The sequence below is a fragment of the Phoca vitulina genome, unplaced genomic scaffold, assembly GCF_004348235.1.
Source record: "Phoca vitulina isolate PV1807 unplaced genomic scaffold, GSC_HSeal_1.0 scaffold22, whole genome shotgun sequence".
Lineage (NCBI taxonomy): Eukaryota > Metazoa > Chordata > Mammalia > Carnivora > Phocidae > Phoca > Phoca vitulina.
Genome location: NW_022589725.1, coordinates 36,035,577 through 36,054,511, shown reverse-complemented (window position 1 = coordinate 36,054,511; position 18,935 = coordinate 36,035,577). Strand labels below are relative to the sequence as shown.

At 50.1% G+C, this 18,935-nt stretch overlaps 2 pseudogenes; one reads left to right on the top strand and one right to left on the bottom strand.

The window, feature by feature from the left end:
* Nucleotides 1-18,350, bottom strand: part of LOC116641971 — a 115,193-nt pseudogene extending 96,843 nt beyond the window's left edge.
* The window catches only part of LOC116641997, an 87,641-nt pseudogene that overhangs the window by 26,465 nt on the left and 42,241 nt on the right, over nucleotides 1-18,935 (top strand).

The window sequence follows — 18,935 nt, the reverse complement described above, 5'->3', positions numbered from 1 at the left end:
TCTAGAACCCTCAGTTTGTTTCTCAGAGTCCATAGTCTCTCATGGTTCGTCTCCCCCTCCGATTTCCCCCCCTTCATTTTTCCCTTCCTGCTATCTTCTTCTTCTTCTTTTTTTTTAAAAACATATAATGTATTCTTTGTTTCAGAGGTACAGGTCTGTGATTCAACAGTCTTACACAATTCACAGCCCTCACCATAGCACATACCCTCCCCAATGTCTATCACCCAGCCACCCCATCCCTCCCACCCACCACTCCAACAACCCTCAGTTTGTTTCCTGAGATTAAGAATTCCTCATATCAGTGAGGTCATATGATACATGCCTTTCTCTGATTGACTTATTTCGCTCAGCATAATACCCTCCAGTTCCATCCACATCATTGCAAATGGCAAGATTTCATTCTTTTTGATGGCTGCATAATAGTCCATTGTATATATGTACCACATCTTCTTTATCCATTCATCTGTCGATGGACATCTTGGCTCTTTCCACTGTTTGGCTATTGTGGACATTGCTGCTATAAACATTGGGGTGCATGTACCCCTTCGGATCCCTACGTTTGTATCTTTGGGGTAAATACCCAGTAGTGCAATTGCTGGATCGTATGGTAGCTCTATTTTCAACTTTTTGAGGAACCTCTATACTGTTTTCCAGAGTAGCTGCACCAGCTTGCATTCCCACCAACAGTGTAGGACAGTTCAGAGGGGCCCTAATTCTTAAGAACTCTAATCTGCCCCCAGCCCTGTGCAGTCAGCTTCCTCATCCCTATTCTCAGATGCAGTTAAGTCACTCACCTCAAATCCCACCGCAGAGACTCAGGTTGGCCTGGCCCACACCCACTGAGACCTGAGGGACAGCTTCAGACCTGCGAACAGTTTTCATTTCTCGGTGCCTCCCTTGCTTTTACCGAGAAGGGCATGGGCCCCTGAGCTCAGGGATGTGGTAGGACATCAGGCTCTCCAGAGGACAGGCTCTTGTGGCTCAGAGCTCTGGTGGTGTTCTGCCGCAGGTCACCCCTGGGAGCCTCCCCTGCTGGGGGCTGGGAGAGCCCTGTGAGTTCTCAGCCCTGCCCCTGGCCTCCTTCCAGTCCCGTGTGTCAGGGCTGGGGCACCCAGCAGGAAGTGTGGATATACTCCCTGCTCTCTGGTGTTTGGAAAATTGCCTTTCCACCCGTAAAATAATAAAGTTGTATTCTTAATTGATACCATATGCAATAAATAAAAAATGGACCAATTGCCTTTAACATAAAAGCAAAAATAATATAACTGTTATTAAGTGATCCACTGTCTCCTGTCTGTATCTGGCCCCTGGGAGGCTCTGTGGCCCCTGAAGGGACACCTCCTCTTACCCCTCCACCCCCATGCCCTGGTTTTAACACACACTGGTCTCTTCTCACTGAGTTCCAGCTCTTCCAGAAAGGTTGGCTCAGAATCAAGGGGTGTGAAGTACGCTAAAGGCAGTGAGGAGGGTTTCTTTGAGGACATTAAAGTGGAGTTGAGCTTACAGCTGAATTTAATTTCAATCCATGAAAGCCAGGACGAGGTGAAGGTTTTGCTGCTTAGACTTTGTTCTTAATGGGCTGTCATACAAGAGAGGGGGCGCGCAGTCCAGTCTCTTTAGTTGAAGCACTGCAGGAAGTTTCCGGGAACGCAAACAGATGTGGATGAAAAGTGGCTGCCTGCATGGCTGAGCCCGCAGAACCTTCGATCAGAGTTCGCTGCAAGGGACGGAGGGGCAGGGGAAGGATCCATCCCAGGCTGCTTGCACACACACCGGCGTGAGCAGAGAGGGACCGCTGCCCCATGGCCTCAGGGAGGTCATACTCTGGCTCATCGGAAAGATTTGGGGCTACACTGCCATCCCCATGATGCTTCCTATCAACACGCGCTCATTACCACCCTCTCTTTGGTTAATTTTATACTGTAGGCATTGATTGGCTGACGAATTTGTATTTTTCCACAGATTCCGTTCCCCTCTGCTCAGTGTTGATTGCACCTGGAATAGTGGTGGTTCCGTGGGCACCAGGCTTTGGGGGAATGTTCATCTCGCCGTACAGTCTGGCTGGCTTGGGAGCCATGGGCATGATTTTTTAGGGGCCAGAGGAAGAGAAGACATGCTGTGAGGTGTGCGGAGAGAGCAGGGAATGGAGGATTTGGTGGGAGGGAGGTGTGAAGGTGCCCCTGCCAACATGGAGACTCTGGGCAGCACCACAACTCACTTTCACCCTCTTGTTTGAAAAGGGTGTAGCCAGGGGCTGAGGCCTCGGAATGTGTTTGCAAGTAAGGAGAGCCCAGAGGCTCTATGGTGGCCATTGCCCTCAAAGTGTCGGGTCTCTTTCCTGATCTGTGAAATGAGCTTAAATACTCTCACTTCACGGAGATTTATTTTGAGGCAGAATCAGAGAATAAATGTGAATAGTGCTCTGAAGAGGGTAGAGTAACTGTGCCACATCTGCTTTAATATTTATTCCCCTTGAAACTGCTGGATAGCAAGGCAGGCGGGGGGCCGTCCCCGAGGCAGGCGTAGGTCCATGCTCAGTGTGGGGTCCCCCACCCTGACTCCAGGTGCAGGATTGCCCCTGCCTATGTAGCGGCCCGCCCCGGGGGGCATTAACAGTTCCCCAGCAGAGGGCATCCAGCTTCCCTTTAGGGCTGGCGTGTCCCACACAGCCTCCTTGGGCCACTTCAGTTATTACAGTGGAAATTGTCTGCAGTTATGGCACAGGGCAGTGCCCTTGGCCGCCCAGTGTCAGCTTCTGACAAAGCAGTCAGGGGTCCTGTGGCCGTTCGGGCCTAGGGGTGGGGGAAGTCCTCAGAGCCTCTTTGCACTCACTCCTCCATGGGGTGTGACTTTGTGGGATCAGGAGGCTGCAGAGTGGCCCCAGGACAGCCCCCTCCACAGGAGTTCCATGGTGTCTTTCCTATGCCTCATTCATTCACTCATTCATTCATTCATTCACTGGAAGAGGTTCTACTGGAGCTCAGAAGTCAGGTGGCAGGGTGGGTGGCATACAGCGGAGGTGAAAGAGAAAGAAATAAGGATGGAATTAACCAGTGTGCCCACATGTTGAATATTCAGTATGTGCATGCTGGATCACTGAGCTGCTGATGGAATCACTTGCAGATAACTAAGCAGACCTGTGGGTTGGGGATGGACAGATGGACTTGAGTGCCCCCTCCCATTGTGGTGACTCTTCCCTCTTGCCCTCTGGAGGAGCACTGTTCAGGGAGGGATCTGGCAGCTAGCTCTACAGGGGAGCTACCAGCCGCCCTCCTGCCTCCCCTGTGGCTCCTTTTCCAGGCTGTTCTTGCTGCTTGTCATCCTCACAGGGATCTGAGTGCTAAGGAAGCAGTGGGCACTTTCCCCAGGATGTGTCGTGCCACCTGCACTCCGGGTGGGAGCACCAGGGTCCCAGGAGCATGTGGGTAATCTGTTTAATTGTCCTGCCCCCAAGTGATGTGTGACCCTGTAGGAGAAGTCTGGCTGTAGCTTAGGTTGGAGCAAAGGTGGGACTTTCACTGGAGACTATAGCGGGGAGAAACAGGCCAGGACGTACAGAGTCACGGCGTACTCCCCGAGCCCCTCAATGCTCACGGAGATTCCTCCACTCTAGGGAGAGGCCGTGGATACAGTAGGGAAGCACCAGGGTCTGTGGAAAGTTCTATTTTTTATTTAATTTTTTAAAAAGATTATTTATTTATTTATTTGACAGTGAGATACATAGCGAGAGAGGGAACACAAGCAGGGGGAGTGAGAGAGGGAGAAGCAGGCTTCCCACTGAGCATCCTGGAGCCCAATGCGGGGCTCGATCCCTGGACCCCGGGATCATGACCTGAGCCGAAGGCAGATGGCTAACGACTGAGCCACCCAGGCGCCCCGGAAAGTTTTATTTTGATGGGTAAACAGTTCCTGTAAAAGAAACAGAGGAGTTTAGCACTTGGGTTTTAATGCCAGAACAATTGAAAATCTCTTTAACAAGAAGCAGCCAGTTGAAAAACCAAAACAAATTCGGTGAGGCAGGTGAAAGCCTGACTGGAGACCCGCCAGCTACGGCTGCCGTGAGCTTCTGGGTGGAGGCGGCAGTGCTGACCAGGAGGTAGCAGCCGGGTGAGGCCCTGCTCCGCCCGGAGGGCCAGCGAGCGCAGGGTGCTGAGCTTGTGGGAAGGGGCCTAGTGAATGCTGCAGAATTCATGAGATGACACAGGTGTCCTGGGGACACGGGGCTCTGCAGTGCTCCCCTGCATTCTGTCTGGTTGCCTCCCTGACTTCTCCATGACACACTACTACACGACAAGGCCACCGACGGCCGCACCGTGGGGTCCGGCTCAGAGGGTGGCCCGGTGCTTCCTTCACAGCTGTGTCCCTGGTGGGCGCTCACATCAGGCCCGGGCCTGAAACCCAACAATGCTCAAAGCAAACCCAAAGCTAGCTCTCCAGCCCTCCCAGGGGATGCTGTTCAGGAAGCCCCCCCTGGATTCTGAGGAAAGGAGGAAGCAGTGGGTGGCCTGGCTGCGTGGGTCCTGTCTTGGGGGTACCCAGACTCAGATCCCCAGATGGCCTTGCCTATGGGTTGCTGCCTTCAGCCCTCCTGTGAGCTCATGGGACCCTTGTGCCCCTTGTCTGGTCTGGCTTCACGGACCCCACTTTCCTGCCTGTGGTTTCTGTTTGGCAGCTTGAGAGGGGCTCCCCATGTCTTTTCATTGCCTCGAGGCGAGACACCACGCCTCTTCCGTGCACACCTTCATGGATCAGAAGTCACATGCACCTCACACTTTGCTGGTACATTTGAGACAGAGTTGCTCTTTCCTCTCTCGCAGAGGTGCATGCTGGACTCTGTGGGTCTCCACGCCGGGGACTTGCCCTGGGAGCGGGTTGGCCACAGCCCACTTGCCGTGTGGCCATCAGCATCAGGACCCTCATCCCAAGGATGGGGGAGACGGGGGTCAAGAGTGAGGATGGGCAACAGAGACTCTGGGGGCAGCACAGCTGGGGACAGCTATGGTGTTTACAGAAGCAGCAGAACGGCCTTCAGTCGAGAAGGTGTGGGGCGTGCAGGCCGTGCGAGTGTCGTGTGTCCAAGAAACTGACACATCCCAGCTGTGGAAATGCAGCTGCTTGGGTTCCCGGGTGAGAAACGACATCTATACACATACGTAAGCCCCGTAATTAATTATGTAACTAGAACAATGATCAGATCAGGGTTTGTCTTGTAAGGTGTTGGAAGAAGCAGGAAGAGCCACAGACTTGTAAAAGACACCCCAGTGGGCATGGGGACGACGTGCTGGTTTCTGCTTCCCACTTTCCAGAGTTCAGCCTGACCTCAGGCGTCGTGGCCAGGTCCTGCCCTCGGCTCTCTGCCCCCAGTTTTCAGTGAACAGGTGTTCCCGCTGCCCCCAGCCTCCCACCCCGTCTCCAGGCATCCTGTTCGTTCAGAGCATCCCACGCAGAATCTGCACTAGCTCCTCTCCAAAGGGTGGACGTGGATACGGACAGAGCACCTGCCTCTCTTCAGGACGTGCTCTTCCCTGGGAAGCTGCAATGACCTCCACTCTGCTCTGGCTCCTAGAAGCAAGTCTGGGTCAGGGGATTCAGCCAGCCTGTGCCCTGGGCTTCCAGGAGTTCTTGAATCTGTCCTGCCCTGCCTTTGTGCTCCACGGTGCCCCCAACAGGCCTTGCACACATATGTGGATTGAATGCACACAGGAAAGAGTGAATGATGGTCTAGGGTGAGGAGGGTCTCAGAAACTGGCAAGATCTCAAGTTGGGGGAAACCTTATAAAGTACTCCCTGGAATCCCTCAGGCTGCATGATGGGGTCCCTCTGCCCATGTTTGCTTTGGGTGGGTGGGGGGCCTGAGCATATGCCCAGCGTTAGCTGGAGTGTAGGGGGGACCGGCGTGTGGGTGGGGCAGACAGACACCTCGCTGACTGCAGACATTCAGTGGAACCTCAGCCACGGACTGGAAGGCCCCACGGCTCCCCTGAGTCCTCGGCCTGGCGCTCACAGTCTTCCCAGATCCACATAACTGATGACTAATGTGCTCGTTTCTTGTCTCTGCTTCCGGAAATGCGTTCAGACCTGGGGGGAGGGTTGGGGTGGAATCCCACGGGCACAAACGTGTGTTGCTTTCCTTCCACGTGTGCTGCTGGTTGTGACTGAGACTAGCTGTGTCTGAGACCGCCCATTTCTAATAAGAAGACAGATGGCAGAGAGCCAGACATTCCCCCTGAAGTGTTGTGGCTGTTAGGAATTTAGTTCCACATTGGGTGGTGTGTCTGGCCAACTCTTCAGAAATCTATGACCTTCAAGGCCTTACATTAGATCAACTAGCAGAGCCTTCTGGAAGTTCGGTGCTGAAGCCACTTTATGCACCCGTTCTCTCTGAAATCTCTGAGCCAAAGAGTCGGAGTTCTCCATGGGGCCTGTTTTTATGTTTGGCCAGTTGGAAATTTAGTGAATGGTGTGAATGGAATATTTCATTTAATAAATTGTAGGATTGTAAAAAAATTAAAAAAAAAATAAAAAAATAAAAAAATAAAAATGGTACTAAATAACAAAAAAAAAAAAAAAAAGAAATCATGTGACTAGTTCTGATTCTCAAAGCCAAGGGAATCATTTGTCAAATTTGCCTGGAAAGAGGAGTGTTATGGGTTTAATCATGTCCTCAAAAAAGATATTTTGAAGTCCTAACCCTGAGTACCTCAGAATGTGATCTTATCTGGAGGTAAAAATAATAGATGCAATTAGTTAAGTTTGATAAGATTATACTGAAGTAGGCTGCCAAAATCCAATAAGTCCTTGTAAGAAGATGTTGTGGGGACAGGGAGAATGCCAGGTGACCGTGGAGGCAGAGATTGGAGTGATGCAAGACAAAGCATGCCAGGGAGAAATGGCTACCATCAGAGGTTAGGTCAAGGCAGAGAAGGATTCTATTCAGAGTCCCAGAGGGAGTGTGGCCCTGGCAACACCTTGATTTTGGACTTCTAGCCTTAATTAAGAACTGTGAGAGAATAAATTTCTGTTGCTTTAAGTCAAAAAAAAAAAAAATAAATTGTAGGATTGTTAGTTTCTGTGCCATCCTGAGCCCAAAATATTGAAACCTATGTGTATGGGGTTTAAGGGGATTAAAACATGATTCTATAGATAGAACGTTGCAAACACTGACCCATGTATTTTCACTGTCTGGATCCAGGGAGCAGGAAGCATGAGGGGACATGTGTATCCTCCACTCAGTGTCACGGAGCTTCTGGGGGTGGGGGCAGGAACTGGCTAGAGTCCCTGGCCCTGAAGTCAGGTCTCTGCCACTCCTTCACCCTGCTGGCCCTATCAGTCACTGTGCCACATCCTTGCACGCTTTCGTCGTGTCTGGGATATCCAAAAATATTCCCAAGGCAGAGTGCTCTGAAGGTGACGTCCTCCCTCCGCCCAGTGATGCCCTCCAGGCTGGAGCAAAGTCTGGAAGAGTGAGAGTTTGCGTCTTTCTCTGGAGGCCGTGCCAGGTCTCCCCCTGCTTTTACACCCTCCTTATTACAGCAGTCACGGTGAGCTTCTAAAATCTTGGGTCGGAGGTCATTCTCCTGCTCATCCCTGAAGTGGGGACCCATCTCATTCAGCGTAAGGGCCACAGTCCCTCCCAAGGGCCAGTGGGACCTGCCTCTACCTTCCAATCTCACCTCCCCCCACCGTCCTCTCATCCCTCCAGCCTGGCCTCACCCCATACTCATGACCCTTACCTGACTATGTCCCTCCTTCCCACAACACTTACAGTCGTTGAACATACAGATTTTTAACTTATTTGTTATGCTTATTCTTCGTAGATCCTGGTCTGTTTTCGCTCACCAGCACATCCCAAGCACTTGGCAGCGTCTGGCCTGTGTTTGCTCAGGTGTGGAATCTTGATGTTTGCATTTGGCTCTGTTGCATCTTATCAGTTCGAGTAAAATCGACAAATGGCAAGGTGCTTCAGCAGATGTCTGATACAACTTTATTGAGATTATTTCATGCATTTCTGCATCTCTCTTTATTCTGCATTCTACTTTCCCGAGGTTTATTCTATTTTTCTTCATCTTTTTTCTTAAGTTGGCTGATTAGCTCGTTCATTCGCAGACTTCATCCTTTTCTAACATAACACTAATGCTTGGAAACTTTTCTGTTGTATCTGATAAGTCTTGGTATATACTGTTAATTATTGTTCAGTGTTAAGTATTGTTACCCTATAGATTATTTAGAAATGTGTTCTGACCAACCCATTTCCCTTTTTATTAATTTGGAATTTATACATTCTATAATTTATAATTCTATAATTTATACATTCTAGTCTTTTTGTTTACACTAGAAATTACAACCTACATCCCTCACTTATCGAAGTCTAACATTAATCGATAACTTTACAGAGTGTGTTTTTTTTCCAAATATATGCTTCAAGTCTTTTTGTATCATTGATATCTAACTTAATTGCATTGTTCAGAAAATATGACATATAATGCCGAGTTTTACAGTCTTTTGAGACCCTTTATATGGCCTGATCCTGCAAAAAATTCATTCTGCCAATTAATGGGTGCATGTTCTATGTATACTCCTTCGTTCAAGTTTGGTACTTGTGTTGTTTTATGTCCTTGCTGATTTATCTGTTTTTTAGATCTGTTTTTTAAAATTTTTATTGAAGTCTTTCATTATGATGGTAGCATTTTGTTTTTCATCCAGACTGACTATATTTGTATCTTTATTAAAGAGTTTAATCCACTTAACCTTTATTATGATTATTGATATGTTTAGGCTTTTTTTGGCCATCTTATTTTATATAATTATTTGTTCTGCTCTCCCTTCCCCCATTCTTTCCTTTTTTTTGAATGAGTGACAAAGACAGTGTTTGAACTGGATCTCTCCAAAACCAAAGGCTATATTCTATATAGAATATTCTATCAGCTTATCTATTCCGAGATGAAAATCCCGAAGTGGCATTTCTATTTCAAATCTCAATTTTACACTAAAGATTGATGGAGTTTTTTTTTTTTTTTTTTAAGATTTTATTTTTAAGTAGGTCTACATCAAACATGGGGCTTGAACTCACAACACTGACATGCTCCCCTGACTGAGCCAGCCAGGTGCCTCCATGGAGTAGTTTTCTATTTCCCATTTCTCTCTCTACTTGTTTGGAATGAATATTTGCATGATTTACTGGACCGGCTTCCTTGCTGCTTCTCAGGCGTCTCCGGGTGCCCTCCCCCCCCCCCCCCCCCCACCCCCTGTTATGCTTCTCTCTCAGGTACCCATGAGGCTACTCCTTCACCCCTTGTGCTTTTGCTTAAATGTTGCCTTCTTAGCAAAGCTTCCCTGACCATCCTAATTAAAATATCAGAAACCCCCCACCACTGCCCTTCTTATCTCTGCCTTGTTTCCCCCCCCAACTCTACTGTACATCCTATACATTTTACTTAATTACTTTTTTAATGTCTGTCTCTCCCACTAGGATGTGGGCTCTAGAAGGGTGAGAATGTGGGGCTGTTGTCTCTTACCCTGTCCCAAGTGCCTGGGTCAACCTGGCGCATGTCCAGGCCTGGTGAATGTTTGTTGAATGAATCCATGAAAGAATGAGTGGATATAAAACACCATTCAGTGGTCTTGGAGTAAACCAGAGGGTCAATCAGAGGCCTGCACCCCCTTCCCCATGTTGAATTTCTTCAGGGTGGTGCCTTTGCCTCAACCACATAGGGAGTGCCCTTCCCCAGTCAACACCGAAGACCACTCCCAACAGGTCTTCTGGACAAATACCGCTTTTCGAGTGTAACTCAGCCTCTCATGCGTGCATATGGCTGTGTCACGGGCTGACGTTGCCCTCCTTTGTTTTCTCCCTCCCATTCTTTCTGCCTGTCAATCGGCACTCATGAGCTCTGGTTACATGATGGTACTTCTATCCCCTGCCCACCTCCACACTCCCTCTGGGTGAAAGATCTGAGTTTGATGTCTCGTCTTCTTTACCTGCCCCAGAATTTGCTGTCTTTGCTAAATAAGAAAATGTCTGGGCAATTCCCTTAATGATTTCGAGAGAGAGTTTTGCTATCATTTTCAGAGTTAGTGCTGCCAGTCAGGTAATTGGAGCTAGAAATGGACCCACAAATAGCTTGTTGGAAAGAGACTGGGAATGTGATCCGAGGCTGGGGATGCCAGAGACAGATGGACACTTGCTGTGCCTGTCACCAGTGCCATGCAGGCTTGGGGCCACTGCAGCTGGATGGATCTGAGGGTTGTTGACAGGTATCCAGGTGACCCCTGCCCTCTGCTGACCCCTCAAACCGGTCAGCACAGATTATAATAACTTCCGCAGGCCACGTTAGACCTGGCCTCAGTGTAGGGCTAGGGCATGGCGAGTGTCTGTGTTTCAGTGAAATGTCGCCCATCCATTTTTGATGCGTTATCCTGAAATGCCTCCTAAACTTGCAAAAGGTGGTGTGGTGTCCAAAGGCCCCTTAAAAATAAATGGACTCAGGGTCTGTTTTCTCTCTTATAAAGAGGCAAGTCATGTTTCACTAGCAGACACCTGTGGCTCATCTCAAAAAAGGAATTTTCATGCTGTAGGCTGAAGCAAATGAAGTGAATTACAAACCTATACGCCTTTTCCCAAGCTTTCTTGCATCTGATTGGAAAAGCACAAGCACATTTTTGAAAAGGTGCTCGGAGCCAGATTGTGGGGTTTCTCATAGTTATGAGTTATCCCTGCATTTGGTTCTGAATGTGATCTGAGGCCAGAATCAGCATGGTGTTGCCTACTCCAGGGTAACCTATAAAACAATTTCGACAATTATCCCCGGAATCCTGCCACATGGCAGTCCTATCTGAAGCACGTGTCGGGTTTCTTCACTGAACCAGAGTGTGAACTGGCCCCTGGAGAGAGTAGAAACAACTCCTCCCCACCAGGGATTTATAATGTCTACAGCTGGGGGGGGGGTGTCACAGAGAGAGCATGACTGAGATTTTCCTGGATGGGAATTGAAACTTTTCTAAATCACTAGAAAGTCTGTCCAAATAATCTCATGGGAAAAAGCAACAATGCAGGGTTTGCGGGGTCACTGGTTTACTCAGAAACACAGTATAGTGCAAGTATCTGGGGTCCTCCTCTAGGACCATGACCTTGAATAAGGTACCTAACTTTTGGAGCCCCGTTGCGTCCTCTGTGAAATTAGGATCACGGTCCTGGTTGTTGTACGGATGTAGCGGGGTCCTTATAGGCAAAGCTCTTGGCACTCTCTACCTTGTGGTGGACACTGTGCACTTGAATTCTTCCATTCTTGGTGACATAGAGTTGGCATTTCTTTCTTCTCTTGGAAATCACCCAAAGCAACAGAGAGCAAGAAAAGCCGAAATGAGCCTCCTGTTGATGATTTAGGAACATGTGCCCCCACTCTCCCCCCGAAGTAACACAGCCTCTTCTATCTTTGAACCAGCCACTTTGCTCCTGCCCCAGGGCTTTGGCACCTGCCCTTTCTTCTCTCTGTGTTACACTCCTTCTAGTTATTTGTGTGCTCAGCCCTTTCTCGTCTGTCATGTTTTATTTCTCAGAGACGTCATCCATCACTGTGCTAGTCACAGGAGTGGCTCCATCACATCATCTGGTCTGGGTTTCTCCAGAGCCTTCTCAGTATGAAAAATTATTATTTTTTAGTTGTTTACTTTTTCAATGCTTATGAAGTGCTTAGAACAGTGCCAGTCTCACAGTGAGCACTGTGCAAATACCTGCTATTATGATTGCATCTCTGCGGGGTGGCAGGGGCCAGAGGGCACGGTGCAGTGGCTGAGCAAGTAGAGAATGCTCCCAGCCTGGATGACATGCCTGGTTTGAATGGCTCGCGTCAGATACTTTCAAGCTCCTTCTCTCAGTAGGACGTTGAAGGGGTTCTTTTCTTTGTCCTGATGGATTGCAGTAGATCTGAGATCCATTATGCCTTGTATGTATGGTGTATTCGGAGCAGATGTAGACGCAGACACTAATGAGGACAGAGTAAGCACACACACACAGGACTTGGAGAGAGAATGTCTAGGTCCCACAGACAAGCTTTGCAACGTCTCAGGCAAAATGCCACAGCCTCCCCACTGTGCCCCTGGCCTCTGCCCTGAGGGGCCTTCCCAGGGAGCCCAGCCTGCGAGCTGAACAACTTCACACTGGCACCTGTCACAGCCCCTCTCCTGGCTCTGAGTCTCATTTGTGAAAGGAAACTTAAGATGGTGTGGTCTGAAAACCAAGTCCTTATGATCTCAGGAACGGGCCTGACTTCGCTGTGGCCCGCACGTCCTCTTCTTCTTGGCAGGCTTCCAGGCACTGGACTGTGATGGAGCATCGCCCTGGCTGCCTTGGCTTGCTCACCCTGGGGGCGGGGGGAGCTGTGCCATTCTTAAAAGCCACCATTTGTCATATGCAGACATGGGTTGTCCATGTAACTAACACTGCATGAGGAGTATTTTCATTTCTGTTTTACCATTACTAAACTGAGGCTCAGAGAGGTTAATTAACCTGCTTGTGATCACACACCTTATACACTGAGATGTGCAATAGGCTTGTCTGCTCCAATCTTATGCTCTTAGCCTCTTTGCTAATACTTCCAAGTTGATAGAAATAAAGCAGAAGAAACACAGTGGGTTGGAGAGGCAGTGGGGTTCTGTAGAGAAAGTTTGGGGTCACGTCCTGTCACCTTCCAATCACATGAGGGCAGATGGTCACTCTACTCTGCAGCCCTTTGGCTTATTACCTATAAAATGGGGGAATGACACGTGCTGTGGTTGCTCAAGGCGGGTCGGGCCGGTCAATTGGGATGGAAACAGAAGTGCTCTGAAAATTGCTAAGCATCATATAAATACTGATCACCATTATCCTTAGTGGGAATGAAATGTATTGGCATTCTATCCTTAAGGAAATGGTCAGAAAATTCATTGAAATGCTATGTTCTTCCATGAGATGAATAGTTGAAAACATGTTTTATAAACACATTTTCTTCAGACGGGACTCCCTGGAATTACGGCCTTCACTTTGGCAGCGCTTCCCACGTCCTCGGGCAGTGCTGAGGCAGGAAAGGGGGCTGATGCTCCCAGGGGCTGTCACCACACCTTGGAACTGGGCTCCCAGGTGCGGTGACGGTGTCCAGCCAGTGCGGGTTGGAGCGTCTTCACTCAAGGAATAAGGAAAGAGGGAATCTGCAGCTGACGCTCAGCCCACTTCCAAAAGACCTGAGCTACAGTAACACTGTTGAGGAGGAAACAGGCTATTCTTCTGCCAACTAGAAGGAAGGGAGAAGAAATACGTGAAAACCTAGGCTCTAGGCAACAACTATGTGTGACCCTGCATTTTCCTGTGAGTGTCCCTGCGGGAAGGGCAAAACCAAAACACGATGCTTCTGCCCAGACTGCTTTCTGGCTACACGTGCCCCAGGGTACATCCCTAACAGGGATGTACTTGACGGGCCCCACGCTGGGGATGAGGACAAGATCATGGAGTTAGCGGCGACAGAAGTCTAATGAATGAGACAAAAATAAAGTCATGTGCCATTTTGTTGTTTAAACCCCTGATAAAAGCCAAAGGCATGGTCTAAAAACCTGATGGGGCTCATGAGGCCCAGGGAGGAGGCTTTTGGGTGAAGTAACTTGGTTCCACATTTCCACCTGTCCACTGGAAATGTCCCTAGGAAGTCCCAGAGGGTGTCTTAAACTCACCATTTTTTTTTTTTTAAAAGGTTTTATTTATTTATCTGACAGAGAGAGAGAGAGAGAGCGTACAAGCAGGCAGAGGGGCAGAGGGAGAGGGAGAGGGAGAAGCAGGCTTCCTGCCAAGCAGGGAGCCTGATGCGGGGCTCGATCCCAGGACCCTGAGATCATGACCTGAGCCGAAGGCAGACATTCAACCGACTGAGCCACCCAGGCGCTTCTTAAACTCACCATTTCTAAAGAAGAAGCCAGTTTGGCCCAGGGAAATAGCTCAGTCTCCCAGTCTGTGTCTATCAATGGGGTCCATCCTGCCTCCCACGGCCCAGCTGAGAAGCAGGGTCAGTGATTGCCTCTCCTGTGTCCCCACTCCTCAGCAATCACCCCTAGAGCTGCACGCACCCTTCACCCACACCCCGCTTCCCTGCCCACCTGGATCTGGCCTATGCCATGATCATGGTGTCTTACTAGGTAGCCCCTCCCCTTCTCTTGTTCCTCCCCTCCAGGCTTCCTCAGGCTCAGGCAGCAGAGCCGTCCAGGGGGGCCCTGCTTGGGGCACACCCTCGTATGCTCAGCAGCCTCCATGGCTCCCTGCTGCTTTCTCAGCCAAGGCCTCCCCTCGGCCTGTCATGTCCCACTGGTACAGGCATGCCAACCTGGCACACTGATGCCCAAAGCTTCTGAAGAGATGAAGGTAACTCAGGTGAAAGAGCTCCGCTGTCCTGGGGTGGGGGTGGCTATCCAACTGAGGGCCTCTGTCCATAGGGTTGCCTGGTGTGGGGGCTCCAGCCAGGTGACGCAATGGGGCCAATTTATCCAGGCTTTACAGCCAGGACCCCCGGGGGTGGGTCAGAGATGCAGAGGAGATGCAGAAGGAAGGGGAGATGTGGAGCAGGGACTGGGGGTGCTGCTCTGCCCTTATTGTAAGGAGGCTTGTCTGAACCTCCCTTCTCACAACAAGGGGAATTTGAGACCCTGATGGAACCCATTCTGGAACCTTCTGGTTGGGACTGCTGGTCCACCCTGCCAGAGAGTGCCAGCAGGGAGTCTTCACCTAAACTCTGGGGCTAGGTGTTCTCTGGGCAGTGGAGGTGCTAGGGAGGGAGTGGTGTTACAGATCGAACCTGAAACCCACCTACCACATGCAACTTCTGTGACATGGGCCATTCCTGCAGCTCTCTGGACTTTTCTCCATCAGTGAAACAGAGCTAGTTCAACCTCCCCTGGGAGTGGTTGGGAAGATTAAGGGCAGACTACAAAAGGCATGTGCTCATGGAATCCTTGTCAACAGACTGCATGCAGTTCCAAACAGTAAAACAAAATGTGTGCTGTCCCTAAATGCCACACCAGGTTGCCCCTGAGCACCTGGGGTGTTTCCCTGCTGCCCACACTTGCGGTCAGCTTGGTGCTGTGGGAGGGAAGTCAGAGCAGCTATTTGCAGGGGCATTGGATTCTTCACGTTGACTGTAGTCTAGATATTGTATGGACCCACCTCATGAATTGTACTCCAGGTTCCCTCATTTCAGAGTCCTGGCGTCTATGCTGACAATTCCCACCATTTCATGAGGGCTACATTCAGAGAGGAAAGGTACCTCGACGAGCCCCATGTTCTAGGTGGAATTTCCTATCTGACTTTTTGGACTGATGGGGCCGTCTGGAGCTTTGGACAACATCTGACACTCCCCACTCATGCATTGGATGCTGAACGAGAGCTTGGGAGGAGGGAGAGCAAATGATCGAGGATAAAACAGAAGAGCCGCTGTGGACACTCCAGACATTAGACAGGGCAGTGAGCAGTGCAGGCGTGTGTTACTGGGTGAAATAAGCACATTCTGAAAAATGCACATTGGTTTTGTTTTAAGTGTGTGAGTTTCTTGATAATTAGAATTTCTGTTTCAAGGTAATTTATTTGAATTTCCCATCTGTGGGAAGTGCACTGACTTAGTTGGAAACTTTAGGCCTCCAAGCAAAAATCCGCTAACTGACCCCCTTAGACTTAGCTAGTTATAATTTAAGGAGTTCCCTCTGGCAGGACTTTGGCAATATTTATGCCTTTGGGAAGAGCAAGAGAAGGAGGGCAAGACAGACAGGAAACCGGGCCATCTGCTCTTCACAGATTCCTCTTTGCACCCCTGGGGGCCATGCTCTGCCTCCCCAGCTGGCTCCAGCTTCACAGACTGAGGGACTGGCTTGGAGATAAGGGGCCCCTGCGGTGCGTTTACTGGGAGGGAGAAGCAAACGCATGTTTCCTGGGTTCCTGTGGGAGATGTTAGCTTTGAACACATATTGTTGGAAGGAAAAACGCTGTTAGGACCAGTGAGTGCACAGCCCTCCTGCTCCCCACAATCTGTGGATTGTAGGGGGGTCCCTGAGGCTCATCTCTGCATGGAGGGGCCCTGGAGTAAGGGGCAGGTGGGACAGGTCCTGATAGACCTGAGAGACAGCTGTCAGTGAGTGGATGCTGATGTTGGGGGGGCTCTCACGCAAAGGGGCAGCAGGTTCCCACAGGAGGTAACAGAGAATAGAAATGGGTGATCCTGGTGGAGAGCCCCAGAACTTTGGCCATGAGGCAGCTTTGGGGATGCCCCACGAGCAGGCCCCAAGGTGTGGTTCTTATATCTCCTCTCACTGTGAGGGAGCAAATCAGCGGCCATCAAGTAGGCACAGATGGGCGCTGGTGTTGGTGTTGACACTGAAGTTGAGGATGACAGTCTGTTATCAGTGATGTCACCTCTAATGTGTCCTTGTTTTGCTCCAGATGCCCACCCTGGGGCAGCAGGGACAACACGCTCAGGAGGGTGAGGCACTCATCCAGGGTCCCTGGGCAGATGAGTGACAGGGACAGGGTTTGGACACAGGTCTGGCTGAAGCTTTCTCCTTTGCCTCCATGAACTGTTGGGCAGAACTTGCAGATACCACAGGTACAGGGGCAAGGAAGCCAGGACCCTGGTCATCTGGGCTATTGGAGTCTTCGGTGTGAAGATGATCCTATGCTCTGTGACTCTCTGGGACAGCAGGGGCCCAGTCCCAAAGTTCTGGATGACATGCCTTACTTCCCATTCTTCTACATGCCAGTCAGGCCAAAAAGCTGATAAGGGCTGAGCCTACTGGGGGTCAAGCTATCCCAGCTATGGACAGAGGTGAGGTCAAGCCCATGGCACCCCTCTCGCTAAGTGCCCACCCATCCAGCCAAAAGATAAAAGCCCAGATGAAACTTCCCTTTGAAATCTGCATAACCAACCCATTGTTTTGGCTAGACAGTTCCATCTTCTCCTAGTGATGGAGACTCGAGGTTCTGTTTTGGGGTTTTGTAGTCCCAGTCTTGTGGCCAAGGCTATAATTCAAGATAATGGCCCAGTGGTCAGTAAAGCAGATGGAAGCATTTGCCTGAGTGCCTGGAAACAGCCCCTCCACACCCAAGTCCTCTATCTTTAGGATCCCAAAGAGGTGATTAGAGACTGAACTTCAGCTCTGGGAAAGCATGAGACAGAGGTTTTCCAAAAGCACTTGCTAGTAGGCAGGTCTCCCGGTATAGGGCGAGTGCAAAGCTGGTGGCCTAAGACCCAGAGGAAGCCCCTCTCAGGCTCACTGGCCAAGAGGCCAGTTGTCACTAATATCCCTCTTTCCACAAGAATAGAACCCTACGTTTTAGTTTTGATTTTAGAAGTTCACCTAGGGTAAAGATGATGCTTCTCTCAGCCTGCCTTATGGCTGTGTGCGGTCTATGTGATTAATTCAAGGCCACTGGATGTAAGTTAAAGTGTCATATGGTGGCTTCCAGGTGCCTTCCTTAGAAGACAGCTGGCTTTCAACCTTTGTCTATTCTCCTTTTCTGTTGGCTAGAATGTAGATGAGCTGGTGGGAGCTGGAGACGCTGTTCTGGATCAGAGGCTGTGTACAGAGGACAAATGAGAGAAGGAGCTGAGTCTCTGAATCCTCCTTGGACTTGGCTTCTCCCCTTCACTAGTCCTGCCTTCCACCATGTTGGTTCATTCTCAGGCTCCATGGGGAGTTTTCTCTAGCAACTCTAGCCTTACTCTATGGCCACCTCCAATCCAGACAAGAGAGTCTGCCCCTAGGAGTTCAAACCAAACTCCAGAGTGAGTCTCATTGCCCCTGTGTGGCCCAAGTTGGATTGTGGGTCTGTCCTTGAGCTATTCACTGTAAGGTGTTTAAAAATCTTTGCATGCTGTGCTTATTCATATGGAAGACAATTCAAGGTGGTTCGCAAACGCAATTCCTATTTATATCTTTCAAGCCACTGTGTGTCATAGCGAGTGATTCATCACTTCCTTCCTTTGACATAAGGGATTTGAGGTCCAGGGCAACTAGGTGGCTTGCCCCAGGATGTGTGTGTGGGGGGGGGATGGGCGCCCTGTGGCAGAGAGCAGCCCCAGCCCACCAGCAGCTTTTCTGGCATCGAGGCCATTTCTACTTCAGAGAAACTTGCTGGTGGCTAAGGTGGCCAGGGACACCCTCTCCTTACCCCCTGACATCTGGCACTTTAGGTGTGGGCCTGTGGCCAGGGCCTGGCTGATGCGGCGCTTCCTGTTGGTGGTGATGGCTGGCAGGGGCAGCAGCGGGCCCTCAATGAGACCACGGTGCCCCCGTGTCCCTGCGCTGGTCTGAGCCCATTTCTCCAGCCTCTCAGCACTTTCCGGCATTCCCCTTTCTCTGCTTGCGTCAGCAGAGTCTGTTTCTGAGGTTGGCAACCAAGGACCCGACTGACCCGGCTATTGCCAAACACCCTGATAGTGGTACAGACTGGACCTCGAATCCAGCCCCAGCACAGAGGCTGGCTCGGAGTGGGTGTTAGGGAGCCCCAGCGATACAGTGCCGGGTGGGCCTCCTGTTAGTGGGTTGGCATTGCTGATCCAAACCTGGGAGAGGCCTGCGAGGAGCCCAGGGCCACTGCTGGTCCCCAAGGGCAGGTGCGGGACTGGCAGACGCAGCTGCAGAATCCCAGGGGAGCCTGGCAAGGACAGTTCCCTGAGACTGCAAATCAGGAAGTGTCAAGAGGGGACTAAGGTGAGGCCAGAGTCGGGGAACTACAGCCCCCACAGTGTGGACAGGGAACTTTGGGGCATCTTGGGGCAGCTGAGCAACTGTTTTCCCTGCAGATTTCTTTTATTTCTTTTTTCTTTTCTCTTATTTTATTTTATTTATTTATTTTTTTAAGATTTCATTTATTTATTTGACAGAGAGAGAGACAGCAAGAGAGGGAACACAAGCAGGGGGAGTGGGAGAGG